The sequence below is a fragment of the Arvicanthis niloticus genome, unplaced genomic scaffold (genome assembly GCF_011762505.2).
Source record: "Arvicanthis niloticus isolate mArvNil1 unplaced genomic scaffold, mArvNil1.pat.X pat_scaffold_197_arrow_ctg1, whole genome shotgun sequence".
Lineage (NCBI taxonomy): Eukaryota > Metazoa > Chordata > Mammalia > Rodentia > Muridae > Arvicanthis > Arvicanthis niloticus.
The window spans coordinates 74863-96052 of record NW_023045832.1 but is presented as its reverse complement, the minus strand read 5'-3'; positions in this window follow the sequence as shown (position 1 = coordinate 96052).

Here is a 21190-nt window from a genome sequence, read left to right as displayed (position 1 = left end):
CATGCTCACACACACACACACACACACTACAGACAAACAAGTACATATCCTTTTGTTTTAGTTTTTAGATATTCATGTGTAGTATAAAACAGAAATGTTAACTTGAGTCTAAAATATGACACAAATTATAGAACAAAACATAAATATCTGTTTAGAACACAGATGCACAGAACTATAATAAATGAGATGCAAATCAAGCCTAGTAAAGGAAAGGGCATATAAATTGAAATAGTTGATTTTTGTACCTTAACATGGTCCAACAGAAATTTGTAGATATGTAGTATGCTATCTGTGACCCACTAACATCATCTTTACCCTCTTATGTCAATTTAAATAAATGTGTAACATATTAACAAACTAAAAAAATAAATGCTGTGTAGGGAAAACAATGGGTGATATTTTCATGAAGCATATCATTGATTTATGATCAAATATATATTAAAACTCACTATTTTACAAGCTAATTTAAAAATCTAACTAAAATTTTGAGAGGCACAATTTATATCCTTGTTGGCTTATTTTATATAACAATCTAGAGGATACAAATTATTGGAATAGAGAAACTATTAGTTGTAAGTGTCTGGGGATGTTGATCAAAGATAAGCATGAACACAAATTATTGATAGTTTTAAGGCAAGTGCAGGGAATAATGTTGGACTGCCGAGAAACAGTACAGGAAAATTTCCAGGGATATAGATGAGTTCTCTGTACTAAACTTATTGTTTATAGAAACTTACTTGAACTCAAAGACTGTAATTTTCACAAACATCATTTCAATATATAAAATTGCATGTTTGCCATCCATGTGAATGGTAAAGTGCTCCTCTTATCACATTATTCTGCCAGTATAGGTGGAAATAATTGCTGCTGTCTCTAATGTCATCACTCACCATGCCAAGGAGAAAAAATACTCAAAAGTGAATAAATATGAATAATACTTAATACTAGAATCTGAAGGAAAGCCTGCAATTTCTGTTCTCAAAATGGGAAACATTAGTGAAAACATTGTTAATAAAATCACCATGCTTGCTAACAGTTTATGAAATACCTTGTGAATAGCCAAAGACAAACCATCTGTTATTCTATAGCATGCCTGACCATATTCATTCATTATAATTTGCTTCTCTATTGAAGACTGAGAATTTAGGGGTAACTGGCCATTTATTAGAATATGGTGCTTGATATCTATTTGGCCCTGGCCTTTTACAGCAATTGTCATTAGTCTACAACTAAAGCTATCACAACATGGTCAGAAAAGCATCTCTTTGAATAACTCCCAGTAGGTATTTATATTCTTCTATCTATAGCATCAATAGGAGGGAGATTTTGAGATAATAAGTTAAAAGTAACCATAAATTATTAAGTATTCTTGAATTTTAAAGATGACTAATTATTGATAATATTACTGCAAATAGACTTCTCTGTGTAGCTTGCAATGTCTTCTAGCAAACAATTACTTATAATAATTATGATTACAGTTATTTATTTGTTAGCCCAGAAAACTAGATTCTTTAATAATACATAAGTTTTTGAAAAATAGTCCTATGAAGCCTACTTAAAAAAAGTTTCTGTGCGACTTTTAAGGACAGAGCTTTTCATGGTAAATATTTTTCTTTTGCAATGTACATTCATTTCTCACTGATATTTACCAACTCACTATCTTTTTCTGCGAAATGGCGCTTCTAATATCTATAATGTAAAAGAAATATGCATTTTCTTTTTCATCCCCTAAACCCTTGTGCTCTTATAGAAGATTGTCTATTAAGAAAAATTTAGAGACCACATAGGACATTTAGAAAATAAACAGCTTGTAGATCTGCTTATCCTCTAAAGTAACAATCAGAAGCAAACAGAAACTTTAATGCAAAGGATTGATTTATGCATTATTACATTGCATGATCCAATTACATATATAAGTAAAATACTTTAAAAAGGATTTCCTCTTGGGGTTTGAACACATTAGCATTAAAGACCATCTCTGAGTCTTTTTCATCTCTGGCCTTGTCAGGTCTCTGTGATTGCATTGGACACGGGGGATGATGTTTGTTCATGTTCTGTGTAAAACCACTGACCTGAGACACAGCAGTAAAATTCAACTTTGCATCAAATCATGTATCTTTTGTGTCTTTTTCTTTCTTTTCAAGATTGATTTCATCGAGTATAAAAGTACTTGCTTTATAAAATACCACTGGCCTGTTTCCAGAATAAGACACTAAACAAGACCCTATGGAAAATCAATTTCTTGAAGAACAGGCCCATACAATAGTTTTCTTTACTATTTATCTACTGCTGTCATGGTGCATTACCACTAATGTAAGAATCTCTCATCAACATAATAATAAAAAACCATTCCTAACACATACCATGTTGTTCAATACTGAATTCATTTTTACTGTAAATAAAAATAATTCTATTTAAAGCATACAATGCACTAGGAATAAATCGCTGAATATATAACTGGATATATGTTTCCTGTACAGTCTATTGAATACATTAGAATAAGCTTCAAATTTCTTTAAAACAAAATACAGAAGAATGGGCATACAAGCTAGTTAATGAATGGTTTCAATTCTGATCATGCTTCTATGATCTGACTTGATTCTGCCTCTGTGATACTCTCTAGATGACAACACTACTTCCAGCATCTGGTGTTCACTTCTCCTGGGTGTTCTACCCTTTGCTGCTGTTAGTTGAACTCTGTGACTTACTCATGAGTAGTTTGGTAACTTACTGGTTCTTATGACTTTTTATTTGTTTATTATTGACACTGTATTTTAATTACAAATTTTCTCTCTTCCATTTCTTCTCTCCAAACCAGCCAACATGCTCCTTTCAATCTTAATCAGATTCATGGCCTTTAAAAACCAAGTTTACATTTGAATATACATATATATTTCAATGCATATGTACATTTATGCATATTTATATAGGAATATATGTATTTATTTAGAAATATGAACTGTTGAGTTTCTATAATGTTACTTATATATGTGCTTTTATGCTAGACAACCAATTGGTTTGCTATTACCCTGGGACAGACTGTTTCTCCCACACCCATCTTTCTTTAGTTACCTAAAATCTTTTGTGCAGCGTTTGGACTTGTGGGCTTTTCCCTTGTTGGTTTACCATGTTTGTTTATATCATCTTTGTTCAACTCACATTTAAATGGTCATGTTGGTGAGGCTTTACTGATACAATTTTTTCCAACACTCTCTTCCTTCCCCTTTTCTCTCTCTTCCACAATGTACATTGGGCCCTATGTATTTGAATATTCTGTAGATATATCTCATGGACTGGACTCCCTTTCTCACTAGCCACTTCCTGAAGATACTGTGGACAGTGATACCACGCAAAGCTCTCTGCATTAAATGTCAAAAATAATATCATTGAAAACTCATAGGAAATTGCTGCAATCAAGATTAGAAGCAATGATCTTTACCTTTGAACTAAACTGCAGGATGTGATTCTACTTAGACAAGCAGATGAGTTTTAAGCATGTCTTATAAACAGACATTTCTATATATTTATGTACAGTAGTCAGACATTTCCTATGTTACCCACTTAAGGTGCTTTTTACATTCTTTCAAGACCTTTGTACTGCTTCAGATCTCAATGTCTACATTGTGGCAGGTTGACAAATGATAGTGTCTCAAAAATCCCTGTAGGTATAATGTTCTTTAATTCCATGGGATTCTATTGCATTCAAGAAATCGAGAGGGAGGCCCCAGGTTATGTTAAAATGATTAAATATACTCGGGAATTTTATTTTACCAGATGAGTATCTTATTTATCAGGATATGTAAATTTAATGAAAATGCATATAAATACTAAAAAATGTAGTCATTATGAAATTGCTCTTTATACAAGCTGAAGATATGTTGACCAACAAATGGCAGACCTTCCCATCATCCACCAAATAATATAAAATTCAATATTCAACTCATTTATATTCAATAATATTATTAAGAATTGTTAGATCAGTGAACATTTTTCTGTTTCTCAAATTCTTAGCACATAATTCAACATTGTAGAAGTTTTCACTGTTGTTCCAAATTTCTTCTTTTCATTTGATTTCTCCCTCTACTTCATTCCCACCTCTATTCCCTCTTATACTTTCCCTTATTCTTTACTCTTTCTTTCCTTTTCTTTATCTTTCTCTCACTTCATCTTTAGAAATGAAACAAAGGAATGCAAGTAAGTCTGCTTTACATAATAGTACATTCAACTGATAGAATACAGTTGTAGATGCAACTTTTATTCTCCTCAGTAATTGTCATCATTGAGACTGCCTCTGTCTGCTAACCTAGGCCAAGTCCTGGAAGCTTCTAGCCTCCATACAATCTTATGTAGACCTAAAATATTTTCGCTCTCTGAGACTTTCTACTTAATAAGCTCACTCTGTCTAGTTCTTTCAGAGCCCTGGCTGGCTGGTTTAAATAAGCTGTTCTGGCTCAAACTCCTCTCCAAAATGACTAATTCAATCTGGCTTCTCTCAACCTCAAACTGAATTGCTCTGCTTGGCCTGATGTGGTAACCTGTTCTAATTTTCTGGCTTCTTCTCATTCTCTGGCTTATTCTATCTTCCCCAGTGTCTAATCTAGCCTTTTTTCTCTCTCTCTCTCTCTCTCTCTCTCTCTCTCTCTCTCTCTCTCTCTCTCTCCAATCCCCTCTCTATACAACTATCCCAGTAAAACAGCTTTCTTTTCATCTTCCTCTCTGCTCTGCTCTCTCTTACCTGGATTCTCATCTCATGAGAGTTGGGCATATCCTAGTCTATCAAATTTTTTCTGATCCATCACTTTGCCACTCAATTAGATATCACTTTCAAACATGAGTGCTTTCTTCTACTAACATTATCTTCCTTGTTTGTGTTTAAAAATGTGTCTAAAGGCTGAGCCACATCACAATTAGAAACAGGATTTTGTTTGTATGTTTGATTTTTCTAGTACATAGCACAATCTTGTAGTCCACAGTATGATCAGATACCCTGATACACACAAGAGATAAAGAAGACATTTATTTTGGAAGAAGAAATTGCATCCAGCATTTCTTCCTATGGGTATTTTAAAGATGCATTTGAACATGTACCAATAGGCTTTTCCCATGTGAGAAAAAAAAAATACATTTCTGTTCATATGGCACTGAATTGTTCAATTTTTAAAAGATTTTATTGTGTCTATTTTACATTTGACTTGATTTTAAAATACATTTGTTATGATAAAATGTTTAGTATTTATATTGTACAAGAATATATATATATATATATATATATACACACATATACATATTTCAAGTAATATAATTCAAGGTTCAAGGACCTCAATATTTATGTAATGCTATCTAAAAAGGGATAGTGGGCTTTTTTCTTTCTGGTGACAAATGAGATGAAATTTTTCAACAGGTATTTCATTAGTCAGTTTGAAAATTATGGACCAGAGAGGCCAGAGTGATGACTTAGAAGGTAAGGACAATTGTTATTAAGCCTAAAGACCTGAGTTCAATCTCTAATCCCACACAGTGGAAAAAAAAAAGAATAGACTCCTGCAACCCATATTTATAGTTCTATAGTTATGGATATCAGAAGTCAAAAAGAGTGTTTTACTGTGCTAAAATCAAGCTGTGAGCTGGTCAGAAGACTTGAAATACTCAAAATGAGAATTTGTTTTTCAGCCCTCTTGATCTTACAAAAGATATTTCATTCTTCTTCATGTGTTTTATTTCTTTGAATACTCAAAGCCAACAAAGTCACATTTTAATACCTATCTGATACTAATAAATTTTTCTCCTTATAAGAAATCACTTGGTTGATCTTATATGCTTCTATACTCCTGGATATTTTAATCTTTAGATCTGCAAATTTCTTTTGCAACTAAGGTAAAAACCAAAGCTGTTACCGGAGTACATGAACACCATTGAGAAGCCATCATTTAACCTAATGTTGAACCGTGGGTTGGCTTCTTTCCTTCTTTATTTCCCACTTCACACACCTACTGAGGCCAGAGTATCTGCTTCTAAGAAAAGTTACCCTAAGAAAATGTTGCTAAAAATCAACCAGTAAATTTTTATTCAACCAGTAAATAACTTATTAGCCAAATAAAAAATAAAACAATGTTAAAAGACTTCTTCATACTGTTGCTCTTTATATTCTAATAAAAACATATGCAATGAAAAGAGAAATAAATCTAAAAATAATAGAAGAAACTTTAAAATTAGTACATATGCTTTTCAAAATTAATCATGAAAAGTTGGGCACAATTTGTGTAGACACTGAATTCTCCTAGCAACTACTATTTAAGATGAGGTCAAATAATAAGGTGTCAGCATCATCAAATTTAATAATGAGACTCTTCTGAGGCAGTGAAAAATCTTAAATGCTGATGAGCAGAAGTTAAATCTGCATCTTCAAATAAAAAGATGGAGTTTAAAGTTTAAAAATAGTAATATAACTTATTTTACTATCATTAAGTGAAATAAAAGATAAAAAATGTAACAAAATTTATTTAGTATTTTAATATAGAAAATAATCTCTCATGGAAGAATTCAACATGATAATCTTTGTTTGTTAATAAAAAACTTTTTTTTCTTATGATTTCAAATATTCCCCAATTTATTGATTGAATGTCATTACAAACAATATCCCAGCAATGTGTTTAAAGGAAAAATTTATAATCTACAAACATACACATACACACAAACAGATACACACATACAGAATCACACACAGAGGCATATACACACTGACTCTAAAATAATAATAAGTGTGCTGTGGAGTTGATGAATGGATGGACGTATGGACATATGAATCAATGGAGGAGCTTAGAAAGTACAAAAGCAGATTCACAAAGTGATGTCTGCTACAAGATAAATGGAAGTTTTCAAAACCAAATAATACTGAAAACAAAAAACAAAAAATCAGACATCAGTGTTTGAAGACGAAGAAACAAACCAAAACAATAAAATGATTTAATCCTCATTTAGAGTCTTTCAAAAAAATCACTCAAAAGTCTACATTGAACTACATGAATATTATAAGATCATAAGACATGTAAGATATACATGAACATATAGAAGATGGCAAGCTTTTCAGACATGCAAAAATATAATTTATAAAGTAAAGAAAAGATAACGGGGTGTTCAATCTTCATTGTCATTTTGATTGATATGGTTCTGTCCAGGAAAACTAGTACATGAATGCTGCACTATGCTCCTAAGGCTGTAGCCCACCATGGCAAGAGAGATCTTCTGAGCTCAGAATTTTATGGAAGATTCCTTTTTCTTAGCAGGGCTTCCTCTTCTTTGCCTGATTTGGAGATCCTGTCCCCCAGTTTTCTATGTGAAGAATGTCAAATAGTCCCTGGTAGACCTACAACTTCAACTTCCTCTTTTCTGGTAAGAACCTTCCCAGTAAGTACTTGAGATTCATGAAATGCTCATCCATACAAATGAGACATTCACAGTACTTTAAATTCCAGCCAAGCATTGCATTCATCTTGAAAACGCCTTTCCACTCTCAAAGGTTCATATATAATCTTTGTCCACCCTAAATAACGTGTATGCATACAAGCCCACCCTGAATAAAGCAATAAATGTGTGTGCATATGCTAAGATCATGTAAGAAAGCTGTTTCATTAAAATCCTTGGAACAGTGCCTCTTTCACCAGCACTCACATAGCTAGACCTGGATCCTTCAGCCCCTACCCATTTTGGACTCTACCTCATCCTTCCTGGATACCCTGGGAGGAAACAGAATGTGGAGCCACAGATTCTCTACAGCATAAGCATGGCACACATATACTAGCTTCAACCTAGTGTACAGCAATCCTAGGGAAATCAGCTCTGCTGCCTACTTGCATTCACTCCTTGCTGGTAAATTCATTTATTCTGGTTGCCATCATTTACTGGCATCTGAACACAGCATCCCCAGCCTTCTAAGGCATGCCAATATCTAGCACATCTCCAGGTCTTATCATCTTCAGCACCAAATGCTGAATATCTGGATTTCCAGTTGAAATACTATGATTTCTCAGTCTTCTCAGCCTGCAGACACTAGAGTGAATACCAGCCTGAACCACTGTAAATCAATCTAATGTATCCCTTTTTAGAATATATGTTCATTCTATTGGTTCTTCTTTTCTAGAGGACAGTATTACAATGGCATTTAATAATATTATAAATAATCCTTTATTAACCTGCAAGACATATTGAGACTTAATCCCAAGGTATATACATGTAGCTATATACATACACAGGAATAAGACTTGTATGCAAAACAAGTAAAGGTCTTTTAAGATTCAACATTAAAAAAAATAAATAATCCAATTAAAATGAGAAAAAAATCAGGCTATCTCCCTAAAATGTAAATTATGAATATTCATGAGAGAAGAAGCTCAAGACCATTTGTCATTGAAGAATAAATTATAATTTAAAACAACCAAAGAGTTATCCCTGCTCCTCTATTAGAATGAATAAAACCAAAAATTTGACAAGGCTAATTACTTGCAAGAGTGCATAGCTCTGGGAGTTCTGATTTATTGCTGATAAGAATACAAAGTGATTTAGTCATCTTGTAAGATAATAAAGCAGTTTCTCATAAATTATACAACACTTTACCATTTGGCTCATAATTGCAATCTTGATTTTTAACCAAATGAATGGAAGACATTGGTCAATTCAGTTACTTTCATACAAGTTTCATATAGTTTTATTCAAAACTGGCAAATACTGGAAGTCACTAACATGCCCTTTGATGAGTGAATGGTCATACAAAATGTATCCATAAAATGGGTTATTTTTTGGCAATAAAATGTAATGAGCTCTCAAGTCACAGTCTGAATCACAAGTGAATACTTCTATGTAAAATCAAAAGGCCACATTCAGTGCACCTACATTATACGGCCTTGTAGAAAATACATATCTAATGTGACTATGGAAAGGTTAGTGGTTTTCCAGAAACTGAAGGTTAGAGCATTGATTAGATTAATCACTGACAACATTTTCAATAAATGAAGCATGAAATTACTATGTATGACATGTAATTGTGACTGTATAACACTATGCATTTGACAAAGTCTATAGAATTTTAAAGTAGAACGTGTGAATAAGTGAACATTATGCATAGATATTAAAACATAATTCAGCAGGTTAAGGAATTCCAGAATGGATTGCAGAATGTGATAAAAAAAAAAGTTCAATGAAACAATCTAATGTTATTACTAATATATGAAGCAACCTTACTGAAGGTGAATGTAAAAAAGATGCTGAATTGAAGGAACTTTTGACATGATGGATTCTTCATGAGTAGATATAAAATAACATGTACATATGCAATGTACACTCAATGATAGTTATTTAATGATATGCAGTAAATAATTGGAATATTGCACCTACACAAATCATGCAATTAAGTAAATCCATGCAAATAAGAAAACTGTTAATAAGTTATAAATGTGTCCATGTCAGACTTTGTACTGCTCCTGCGACTTAGCTTCTCATTGATGTGATGAAACACCACAGCCAAATAAACTTGGAGGGAAGGGTTAATTTGGCTTTCTCTCCCACATCACAATTCATTATCAAAGGAATCTGGGACATAATCCCAAGTATGGCAGGAACGTGGAGGCAGGATGCAGAGGCAATGAAAAAGTTCTTCGTATGGGGTTACTTACAGCTTACAAAATCTGCCTTCTTGTAGAGCTATCAGACCTAGAAAACCACAACCCACATTGGGCTGGGTCCTCCACAATCAATCACTAATTAAGAAAATGCTCTACAGGATTGCCTACAACCTGATATTCTGGAGCCATTTTCTTAATTGAGGGTTCTTTCTCTCACATAATTTTAGATTTTGTCAAGTTGTCATCAAACTATCCAACACACGCATCAATAAGGGAAGAAGATTAGAATGATCCCCTTGGTTATGGTAACTGATTAGTGTTAGAGATACCAATATAAACTTATTTTTATATTAGTATACACAAATTATTATACCTATTTTATATATGTGTACAGTGCACATAAGTTAGCATACATACATCTTAGAGAGTGTTAGCACAGTGCCATAATTCAGTACAAACACACCACTGAAATTCTGGTTTGTAAAGATGTCTTAGGAGTTCTAATGCATAATATGCATGATTTTGATAAATTTGAGACCACAAAAATGCATTTTCTCAAGCTGGACCCCACACATAAGCATTATGCATGCATTTTAAAATGTTGGAGCTAGAAATAAGATTTTGCTCAATGGATAGACTGCTTTCCTCGAAAGTATACAGCCTTGAGTTTGATGTCCAGCATTGCAAGAGCTGAGGAGTGTAGTGTGTATCTGTAATCCTACTACTTAGAGGTAGAGGTATGAGGATAGAAGCCCAAGGCATCTCCGCTGCATAAAAGGCTTGGGAAGAGTCATATGATTTATATGAGGGCCTGCTTTTAAAATATATATAATAACTAAATAATGAAGTTGAATCTTTCTCTATAAATGAAGTAATGCCCTTAAGATGCATCTGTATTTGAGAAGGATTAGATTTCTTAATACCTCATCTCCTTAAGGGACTGCACATACAGCAATAACTTATCATTATTTATGGTAGATCTTTCTGATGAAATAGCATTGTTCATAATGACATTTCAGTTGAGTGATGACATACTTATTAAACTGGAGCACACACATACACACATACTCACGTACCCACACTAAACATGGTGATATGAGTTCAATCATTATATACATTCATCTACTAATTATGTATGTTATTCAAATGGTTTCTGCTGAGTATGTACAAATATTTCTTTTTGCATTTTCATTCTATAAACAATGAACTATAGCCTCTATTTGTATAAAAGTCATATTTTATAAGTAACACTAACAAGTGGACAACAGGTTTGAGTAAATTATAATACATAAAAATAAAATTAAAAACATGAGACAGAAGTTTCATCCCAACTAAAACAGAATCAATTTATATAGATATAGATAGATAACAGCTGATATGCCCACCAACAAATCTATCAAAATAAAGATAGATCCTAAATTAAATATAATCAGTAACGTCAAAATATTCCAAATATATTACATCAAGACACACATATCAAGATAGCAAACTCTATATGAAATTCAATGCTACTCTAAGTGAAATGCTTTTCCTCATATGTCACTTCACATAAAAGATTCCTGGGATAATGTAAGTCAATAACTTTGATAGAATTACATGAGCCAGATTATGTGTTTTGATGATGGCTCAGCATCAGAAACTTAAGAAGGGATAATTTTTGTATACTCATTTCCATGTTAAATATTGACTTTCTCCCTTTTCACATCAGGTTTCAATCATGGGTCATTTCTTGTTTTTTGTTTGTTCATTTGTTTGTTTGTTTGTTTGTTTGTTTTTAAATGTGTTTCATCTGCTGTGAGCAAATTCTTTTCACTTTTGACATCTTTGTTTTTGGTGCAAGCTGTAAACTTTTTTTTTAATTACAATTTATACTTAATGCTTACCAGGGGGAAAAGAGGAAAGATTACAAACTGTCAGATAGAAAACAATCAGCAGATGCCAACACAGGGAAGCAGATGTTACAATTTATTTGGAAATAAATTTCAAAACAACCATTGCAGAAATCATTCAAAGGACAACTACATACACTTTGAATTACCTTACAAAGGCTAACCAAGGAAATAGAGTATTCAAGTAAGAATAAGTGTTGAAATGTGCAACAGATAGGTTTAAATACAAAATTGAAATCAATGAAGCTGTGTTGCTTTTTAAATTATCAGTTAATGCCAGATAACGTGTGTGAATTTATATTCATATATTACTCCTTTCATTGATGGGGCATTAATTAATATTGGCAACAAATTAGAAGAAAATAAGGTTGACTAATTACTAAAAGAAAAATCAATGCCTAAAAATGCTCTGTATTTGCATGTTAGATAAAAACTTACAGGTACATATCTAAGCAAACACCAATGTATAAAGTGAGTTAAATGGTTGCACTAGTATCCGATTATGGAGATTTCAGAGAAAAGCAAATTTCAGATAAAATGAACAACACTAATTTTAAAATCATCAGCATATCAAGAATCTAAATTGTCAGCCCTAAGTATAATGAAGCAAAGAGCAGAGTTACATGTGTGGAAAGAGGAAGGAAGGAGAGGGAAATAGACGAATTATGACTTAGAGCCATCAATACTCTCACTTGATACTTATGACATAAAAGTACATCATGGAGCTCTACATTCATTTAAAAATTCACTTCCCCTATTCTAAAATATCTCAGACTGATTTATATAGAGAGAAAAGACTTAAAAATAACTTTATCAAAAGAATGTTTTTACAATAAATTGCCTCCAATGAAGGTTTGAAAAACCTTCCTTCCAGTATTTATCTTTGAACAAGAAGTTGTGTTTTGAATACTGCATGTTCTCCTGGGTTTCCTAGGTAATATAAACACAGTTCTCAGATTGTGATGCCATTTCAGAATAGTGTGGAAAATTTAGGAGGTGGTGCTCAGTTGAAAGGAAATAGGGGCAGTATTATTTCTAGGCCTGTAGGTAATTTTCAAGTATGGAGGCAGAGGAAAAATGTGAAGATGACACAATCTCTAGAGACTAATCCTAAATATGTAATTTTCCCACTATGAGGTAAGTAGCTTCCTCTTTTGCACAATCCTGTTACCATGGTCTTCTGACTCAATACTAATCCAGAATTATTGGTGTCAAGGTTTGTGAAACACTCATGAGATAAATATGTCACCTCTTTTTGACATTGTTTCAGTAGGTGTCTTGGGCAAAGCTATTCAAAGGTAACTTGTGAAAGATGAATAATATGGTAGGCCACAAAATGTATCATGGTCTTTTTGAACAAATTGCCATCAGAAAGCATTTTCTGTAATTATAGTAGTATTAAAGGAGCAACAAATAACAAAAAAAAAAAAAACCCGAAAAACTGTTGATAACATAGACATAATACAATTCTAAGTAATCTATGAATTATAGAATTGGAGAAAGAAAAAATAAGCTACATTTAATTAACTTTGTTTTCCTGTAGATATATAAATAAATGTCCATTCACTCTAGAGTGCCAAGACAGATTAAGGTAAGAAAACCACCCAAATTAAACTCAGTGGAACAGTGTATTTATCTTACTTAGAAGGTATTGGATAGTTGGTTACTAACTGCAACAGGAGTGATCACAGAGAAGTCATGCTGAAGTCCCATGGAACTGTATCATGGAGTCCAATGATCTCTTAAAAATTCATCTTTGTTATCCTCAAGCATCTCAGGACAATATGCTGTGATGCTAACTACACATGATACTAGAAATGATTCTGCTATTGCTGATCTATTTATCACAGCACTCTTTCACTCGCTTCAGTACTACAGCCCCAGGACAGGAGCTTCACCATACAATAAACCTTACTTTATAAGAAGAGCAAATGAGACACAATATTTTCTAAAATGTAAATTTATATGGATAAAAAATATCTCCACTAATTCTGGTTAAGTCTTATATACAAAACTGAGATGTAACATCTTTTATAAAAACTTATAGCTGACTCAATAAAAATACTTGAGATATGAATATGAGGATTTAGTTAAAACAACAGAATTTAAAAAATATTGCATATTTTGTAAAATATTTTGGCTTATTTAAACAACCTTAATAAACTCAGTGAATCATGAAAAAAGAAAAGAGGAAGAGAACTTGTTTTGTAGAAGAGGTTGCTTGGAAGTGGGATATATGTAAGAGGACAATGGGGGAAGAAAATGACTTTAATTCACCAAATTAATGTATGAAACTGCTTCCCCTCCCTCTATAGCTCTCCTCCTAGATGGATCTCCTCTCCTTTTGTTAATCATTAGGAAAAGAAATAATAAAAACATAAAACATAAAATATAATATATTAAGTTGAAAGAAAAACTAACACATCAGAATTTGACAAAATAAACAAACTGGAAGAAAAGAGCTCAAGAGAAGACACAAGAAATAGAGACCTCCTAGTTCACAAAATCAGGAATCACATAAACACACTCAACTAGAAGCCATAATATACATGCAAAGTACCTGATACAGATCCCATATAGGTCCAGTGCATGCTGCTTGAGTTCCTATGAGTATGGGTCATGTTTTTTAGAAGTCCTTGGATTTTTTGTGTGTCTTCCATCTCCTCTGCATCTTAAACTCTCTCTGCCACCTCCTCTATAGGGATCCTTGAACCTTAAAGGGAAGGATTTGGTAGAGAAATTTTAATCCAGCTCAATGGCTGCTCTGACAAAGATTCATATCCATAACACCTTCTAGCTCTAAATGATCCAACCACAATGCCAACACACCCTGGATTAGAGTATAATCTGTCTGAAATACAAACACACTAGGGAGAGGAAGGAGAGGGAGAGGAAGAGGAAGAGGAAGAGGAAGGGGAAAGGGAAGGGTGAGGGGAAGGGGAAGGGGGAGGGGAAGGGTAGGGGAGGGGAGGGGAATAGAGGGATGGGGAGAGGGAGGGAGAGGGGAAAAGGGAGAGGCAGGAGGAGGGGGAGGGAGAGGAGGAGGGAGAGGGAGGGGAGGGAGAGAGAGGAAGATGGGGAGAGAAAGGAGGAGGGGGAGGGAAAGGGGAGAGGGAGAGGGAGAAGATGAGGGGGGAGGGGAGAGGGAGGGAGAGAGAAGGAGAGGGAGGAGAAAGAGGGGAGAGGGAGAGAGAAGGAAGAAAGGAAGGGAGGGAGGGAGGGAGGGAGGGAGGGAGGGAGGGAGGGAGGGAGAGAAGCAGTTTTGCAGTTTTACTAAAACAATTTTACAGAGACAAGTTGCAGGTGAAGACAGAGCAAACCAGAATATAAAAAGGAGGCAGAAAATCAGAACAAATTACCAGAGTTAGTTTGATGCCAAGCATAAAAATTCAGTAAAAGGCTGAGAAATGACAGTTTAAATCAGTCAGCTTGGAGAAAAGTTTTGAACCAGAACAGTTGACTTGAACCAGTCAGCCATCATTCAGAAAGAACTAGAAAGAGTGATTTTTTTTTTTTCAGCATTAAGCCTCCTAGGCAACAATTATATCTGGCAAATACAAGCAACATTTGTAGCATTTAATGGATATATCGCATGAAGAGCTGAATGTTCCAAGGCATCTCACTGTCTGCATTGTTTCTGGCTATGTATCCTAGTATTTGTTCCCATCTGATACAATAAGAAGTTTCTTTGATAATGACCATGAAAGGCACTGATTTGTAAGTATAGCAGAATGCCCTTTGGAGATATTTTATTATGATAGGTTTCACGGGCTGTGTAGTATAGGGTTCTTGGTCACAGAAGCAGTGACAGATATGGTTTTGATCTCACTGAATAAGACTTCAGTTCAATCTGTTATTGGTTGTTTACTCCCACAAGTTTTGCGACATCATTGATGTAGCATATCTTGTAGGCAGGACATCATTGTAAATCCAAGGTTTTGTGACTCGTTTGCTGCTGACGTTTCTCTTTTAGTAGAATACAGAGTAAATTTCTGCACCAAAATAGCAACTCATAAAGGCCAACATGTTTATTATTTCCCTTTATTTTTATCCTCCATGAATTGTCGCTTGTTTTATTTATTGTCATAACTCTTGACAGATATAAGTTGAAATCTCGAAGTAGTTTTGATTTACACTTTCTTAATGACTTAACGATGTTGAATATTATTTTAAGTGTTTCTTAGTCATGTTTTACAATTGCACCAACTCAACTTCTCCATGTTCAATGAGCTATGTAAGTATTGAATTAAACAATGGAGACTTGCTGAAAGTTTGAAGAAAGAAAGCTATGACTTTGGCAACAGCCTGGGTCCTTTGGGGATTCCCATGTGGTCTCTTTGGCCAATAATTCAATTAGGTTTAATCTAATCCCAATAAAAGAATTTTCATCTGTGACAAGAGGTGGCCAGGTGGGCTGTGTCTCCCTCATTATTTGGTGATTTCATTTAGATCACCTTCATATGTTCATATATTTAGGAAGCTTGTAATGTTTTAGGTTTCCACTATCCCATAACTGGCTCTTAATTTCTGCTATCTCACTCCATATTTCCTTCTTGCCCTACTTTCCAATATCATCTTCATTTGATCTAGCCTTCGTTCCAACCATAACTAGCTATTGTTGGGAGCCGACTTTTAGCAGAAAGCGGCTAGAAAGCAGCTATCCACATGCTAGCCACGCCTCCAAGGCTTACATCATATCCACGCACCTACAAGGGGCGTGGCAAAAGTGTATAAATACCCCAGATTTCCCTTCAATAAAAGAGACTTGATCAGACCTTCTGTCTTGTCTCTATTCCTTGTGTCTCTTCCCCTTATCCCCACTCTCTCTCTCTCTAGACCCTGACCCAAAGACCGAAGTGGCAGTTTGAAGCTGAGCAGTGGTGGCGTATGCCTTTGAAAGGCCAAGCCAGGCAGAGCTGAGCAGGCCACAATTTAGTAACTATTTAGGCATTGTTAAGTCTTTTGTCTCAAGCCAGGTAGAGTGGAGCCCGTTGCAACAAGCTATTCCATTTTTTTTCTAATGATGTCTATCTGTTTCACCTAGTTCCTTCCTCTATACTTAAATTTTCTTTTTCTGTGAATTGTAGCTTGCTTTTCACTGATTTATTCACTACCAATCTCCACATAAAAGTGAATATATACATTCTATAAGTGTAGCTTAATTTCTTTATCTATTTTTCTGTTCTGCGACATCTAGTTTTTATGTGTGTTTTCCCCAATTTCTATTTATAATAGAGCAGCAGTTAAAATGTTTGAGCATGTCTTTGTGGTAGGATGAAGTGTATTTTAGGTATATTTCCAAGAGTAGTATACCTGCACCTTAATGGAAGATGCATTCCCCTCCTCTGAAGAACCACTACACTGATTTATCTGGTATCTGTACAAGTGTACACTCTCACTAGCAATGCATAATTTTATTCTTTCTTTTCATCTTTACTAGCTTGAACTGTCATTTGTTTTATTTATTGTAGTAATTCTTGACAGGTGTAAGATGAAATCTCAAAGTAGATTTGATTTACATTTTCCCAATGACTTAAAGATGATGAACATTTCTTTAAGTGTTTCCTAGTCATTTGGGTTTCCTCCTTTCAGAATTTTTTGTTTCAATTTGTACCCTATTTTTTAATTGGGCTGTTTGCATATGTGTGTGTGTGTGTGTGTGTGTGTGTGTGTGTGTGTGTTATTTTTGCCTGTTTTTGTGTTATTAGTTCTTTACATATCAGTCCACTAATGGACGTAGAGTTGGCAAAAATCTTTTCTTACTCTGTAGGCTGTCATTTTGTCAGAATAATAGTGTCCATTGTTGTGCAGAAGCTTCTTAGTCTCACGAGGTCTTATTTATTGATTGTTGATGTTAGTACCTGTAATAACAGTGTTCTGTTTAGAAATTCTTTCCCTGTGCCAGGTACTTCATGGATACATTGGCTTTCTGTTGTGCCAGTTTCAGTGTATCGAGTTTTATGCTGAGGTTTTTTTTTTTTGATCCATTTGTAGTTGAAGACAATATACACTTATAATAAAAATCAAACAATACTATAGAAAGATTAAAGATACTAATTATCTTCCACAACATTCTATAGATTTATAAACATTTACATAATTTTTTATATAATGTTAGAATTTGTGTATGGGGGGGAGAGGGTGTGTGTTTGATGGCGCATGAGTGTCAAGCAATATTGGTGGATATTCTTGTTTCCATCTAAGCATTGTTAATTGTTTCTTGTGTTCTGACCCACTTTGTAATGTTAGTTTTATATTTCCTTATACCTTCAACTTATCCTCAAAATAACCTTGTTCATTTACATAACCTAGATTGATTCAATGACAAATTGCCTAATATGAACAACATTGATCAATCTGTGACCTGACTGTCATTGTTTAGAACATAATTACTGATACAATATTTTGATGAAGATGAATGGTTGATACCATATTGTTTTATTAAATTGCAATGTAAAAATTAGGAAACTTCCTTTTAGTTTGCTTATAATTGCCTGGTTATAGAATAGCATCAGAATTTGATAGAGGATGAATAAAAACACATGATATTCCAACACTGAAAGTAATGAAGAACTAAATTGTCAATTGACAGGGACAACCTTCAATTCAATTTAGCGTGGAGCCAGTGAATTCTACTTGTAGACTGAACTTAAAGTCATGAAAAGATTTGAAATTACTTAGCAAAGTATTAATTATAAAGGTACTTTGTAGTTGGGGATGGTACCAGAGGCCTGTAATCTGAAAAGAGTTGCTAAGGTAAGATGACTATGAGTTCATAGTCATCATTAACAATGCAATGAATCTTTATCTACAAAAAACAGACAGACAGACAGACAGACAGACAGACAGACAGACAGACAGAAAAAAGAAAGAAAAGAAAGAAAGAAAGAAAGAAAGAAAGAAAGGAAGGAAGGAAGGAAGGATACATGATATGGAGACTATTATCTACTGGTCCAATATAGTTCACCCATCTGCCTTTGTGACTAAAGTTTACAAACAAGAGTCACAAAATTTGATAAAAGTTTTGAGATTTCACATAACAGGGGAGGGGTGTTATATTCTTAGAAGTTAGATGTTAGACTTACTAACTTCCAACATTTAAATATTGACCATTGGCTGTTTATGAAAAACTTTTTCCAAAACTGAAATTATAACAAAAGGTTTTAGGTAAAGCTGTGAAAAGGAGAGGGGAAATCTTGTGAATGGAAAATGATTATTCCAAAAAAACCTTTAAACTTGAATGAAAAGATGAACAAGAAGGAGGAGAAGAAGATAAAAAGAAAGACAGACAGGCAGAATGAATGAACGAACAAAAGAAAGACAGAAAGAAAGAAAGAAATTGATTAAGAGAATGAATAACCAATGGTCTTTGAAATTATTATTACCACTGTGACCACTATTACAGAAAACACCATGGTGATGGAGCTAAGATGGAAGTCACCAAACCAATAATCCACACTACACATTCACTGAGGTAGAGAGAATAAAAAAATACATGATTGACACTGTATTTCAGATGAATGGGGGAAAAAATCCACATAAGAACTGTGCTAAATTAATTTTATACAAATAAATTAAATACCTTTTCCAAAGTTTATTATGTAGTAAATAAAGTATTTGAGTTGGAAGGAACCTCATTTGGTGAAGTGATGGTGTTAAAAGACAGAGGACATGAGCTTGATGCTCAGCACCTACATACATAGCTGTAACCATAGTTCTGTGAAGGCAGAGACAGGAGGATGCCTGGTCCACTCCACATTCAATGGAAAGACACTTTAAAGGAATATGGCAGACATTATAGATAACAACATCTGACATCAATCACTGGTCTCCAGAAGCACATTTGTATGCACACACCTGCACAAATATGCAAACATGTGAACACATGCATGTACCACACAAATCCACAAAAAAAAGTGGACATGTAGGCTGTTTTTGCAGTTATACGGTACAAAATACTGCTCCCAAATGTCTTTTGGATGTGTTTTATGAAACATGACCTTTTCTGAATATGGGAAGTAAAATGATCTGTTAAGTTTTATTCAAATCCTTATTTCACATTTATCAGTTCGTTATCTTTGAAAAGTACTACTTAATCATTCTTGACACAAGTTATTCATGAAAATGTGTGACATTGACCAACAATAATGTCCTAAGACGCTGCTAGAGATAATACTATTTCAAAGGATTGGATATAATGCCCAATTTATGTACATTTTCAGTAAGTGTTAGTAACTGGAGGAGAATATGGCCCACAGAATCAACTAATCAGGGCTTGCAGGGCTCACAGAGACTAAACTGGTAACCACAAAGCCAGCACAGGTCTAAGCTAAGATCTCTGCATACATTCTGCGGTTGTTTAGCTTGAGGTTTATATTGTACTCCTAATTACTGAGATGAGGATGTCTCTGATTCTTTTGCCTGCTCATGGGAAACTTTGACTTATACTGGGTTGCCTCATCCAGCCTTGATATAAGGGTTTATACCGAGTGTTACTGCACCTTTTTATCCTGTGTTCAGTTGATAGTATGTTGATATGTAGGAGGCATGGTCTTTTCAGAAAGGAAAGAAAAGCACAATGGGTCTGGTAGAGAGGGGAAGTGAGCATGGGGTTGTGAGTGGACTAGGAGAGGAGGAAGGCTATGGTCAGGATGTGAGAAGAATAAATTTTTAAAAAGAGAAATAAAAGAGTAAATAGTCATAGTCATTGTGGTAAATGTCAATAGCCCCAATTACTGTGAAGTGGGGAATTGCTTAAAGCCCACAAAGCTGAAATCAGTCTCAGCAATATAGCAGATCTATCTCAAATAAAAATTAGTATCACCTATTGTCTAAAACAAGTAGGAAAGGCAATAGTGCTTTACACCTTTGCAATAACAAATGCTCAAAATTGTTTACTATCAGGAGCAAACCATATGAACTTTAAATATTACTGAATAATATGGTTCTTCAGAGAGAAAAAAACTATCAAAGTATTGATACATATACAGAAAGGCAGAAATGTTTATTTTAAGGAATCAATTCCTGAAACTGGGTGGGAAAAAGTAGCAAAGGGTTGGCTGCAATAGTTATGAAGACTATGTAAATTAATAATGTGTAAAGTAGATGACCATGCTAGATAGTGAGGAAAGAAAGCAGTGGACAACCACAGGCCAGGACATTACTTTCTTCAGGAAAGCCACTTTTGTTCTATGTCATTGTCATGCTGATTACTGATTGGTTGCAACATGAGTTCATCTATTCCTTACTCAGTGTCCACTGATAGAACTATTGCTCGCATCCAAAGTTGCCTTTCCAGGAATACTCCAAGTAACATCCACTGAAATGCCAAGTGGCACAGTCCAGATGAAGCTCAAAGTAAAGCGTCACAAAAGATCAACCTGCTCACCTAGGACACTGAGATCCATGCAAAGCAACACTAATATGGCGTGATAACTAACATCTCTTTAGAACAAAGCAATACTTTTTCTACAAATTGTTAATGCCATATCAAAAGAAAGAATTGGTTTTGATAAGGAAAGAAGCAGCTGGGAAGCACCTGTGCTTCCCAGATGCAGGGGCTTCTCCAGTGATGATGCTTATATACATTGGCTTTACAGTGCTCTATACATACGTTTCTGCAAATGTTGTTGCTTTTGAGAAAACTGTTAGTTTTTCCACAAAAGCAGTCTGAGTCATAAATGGACC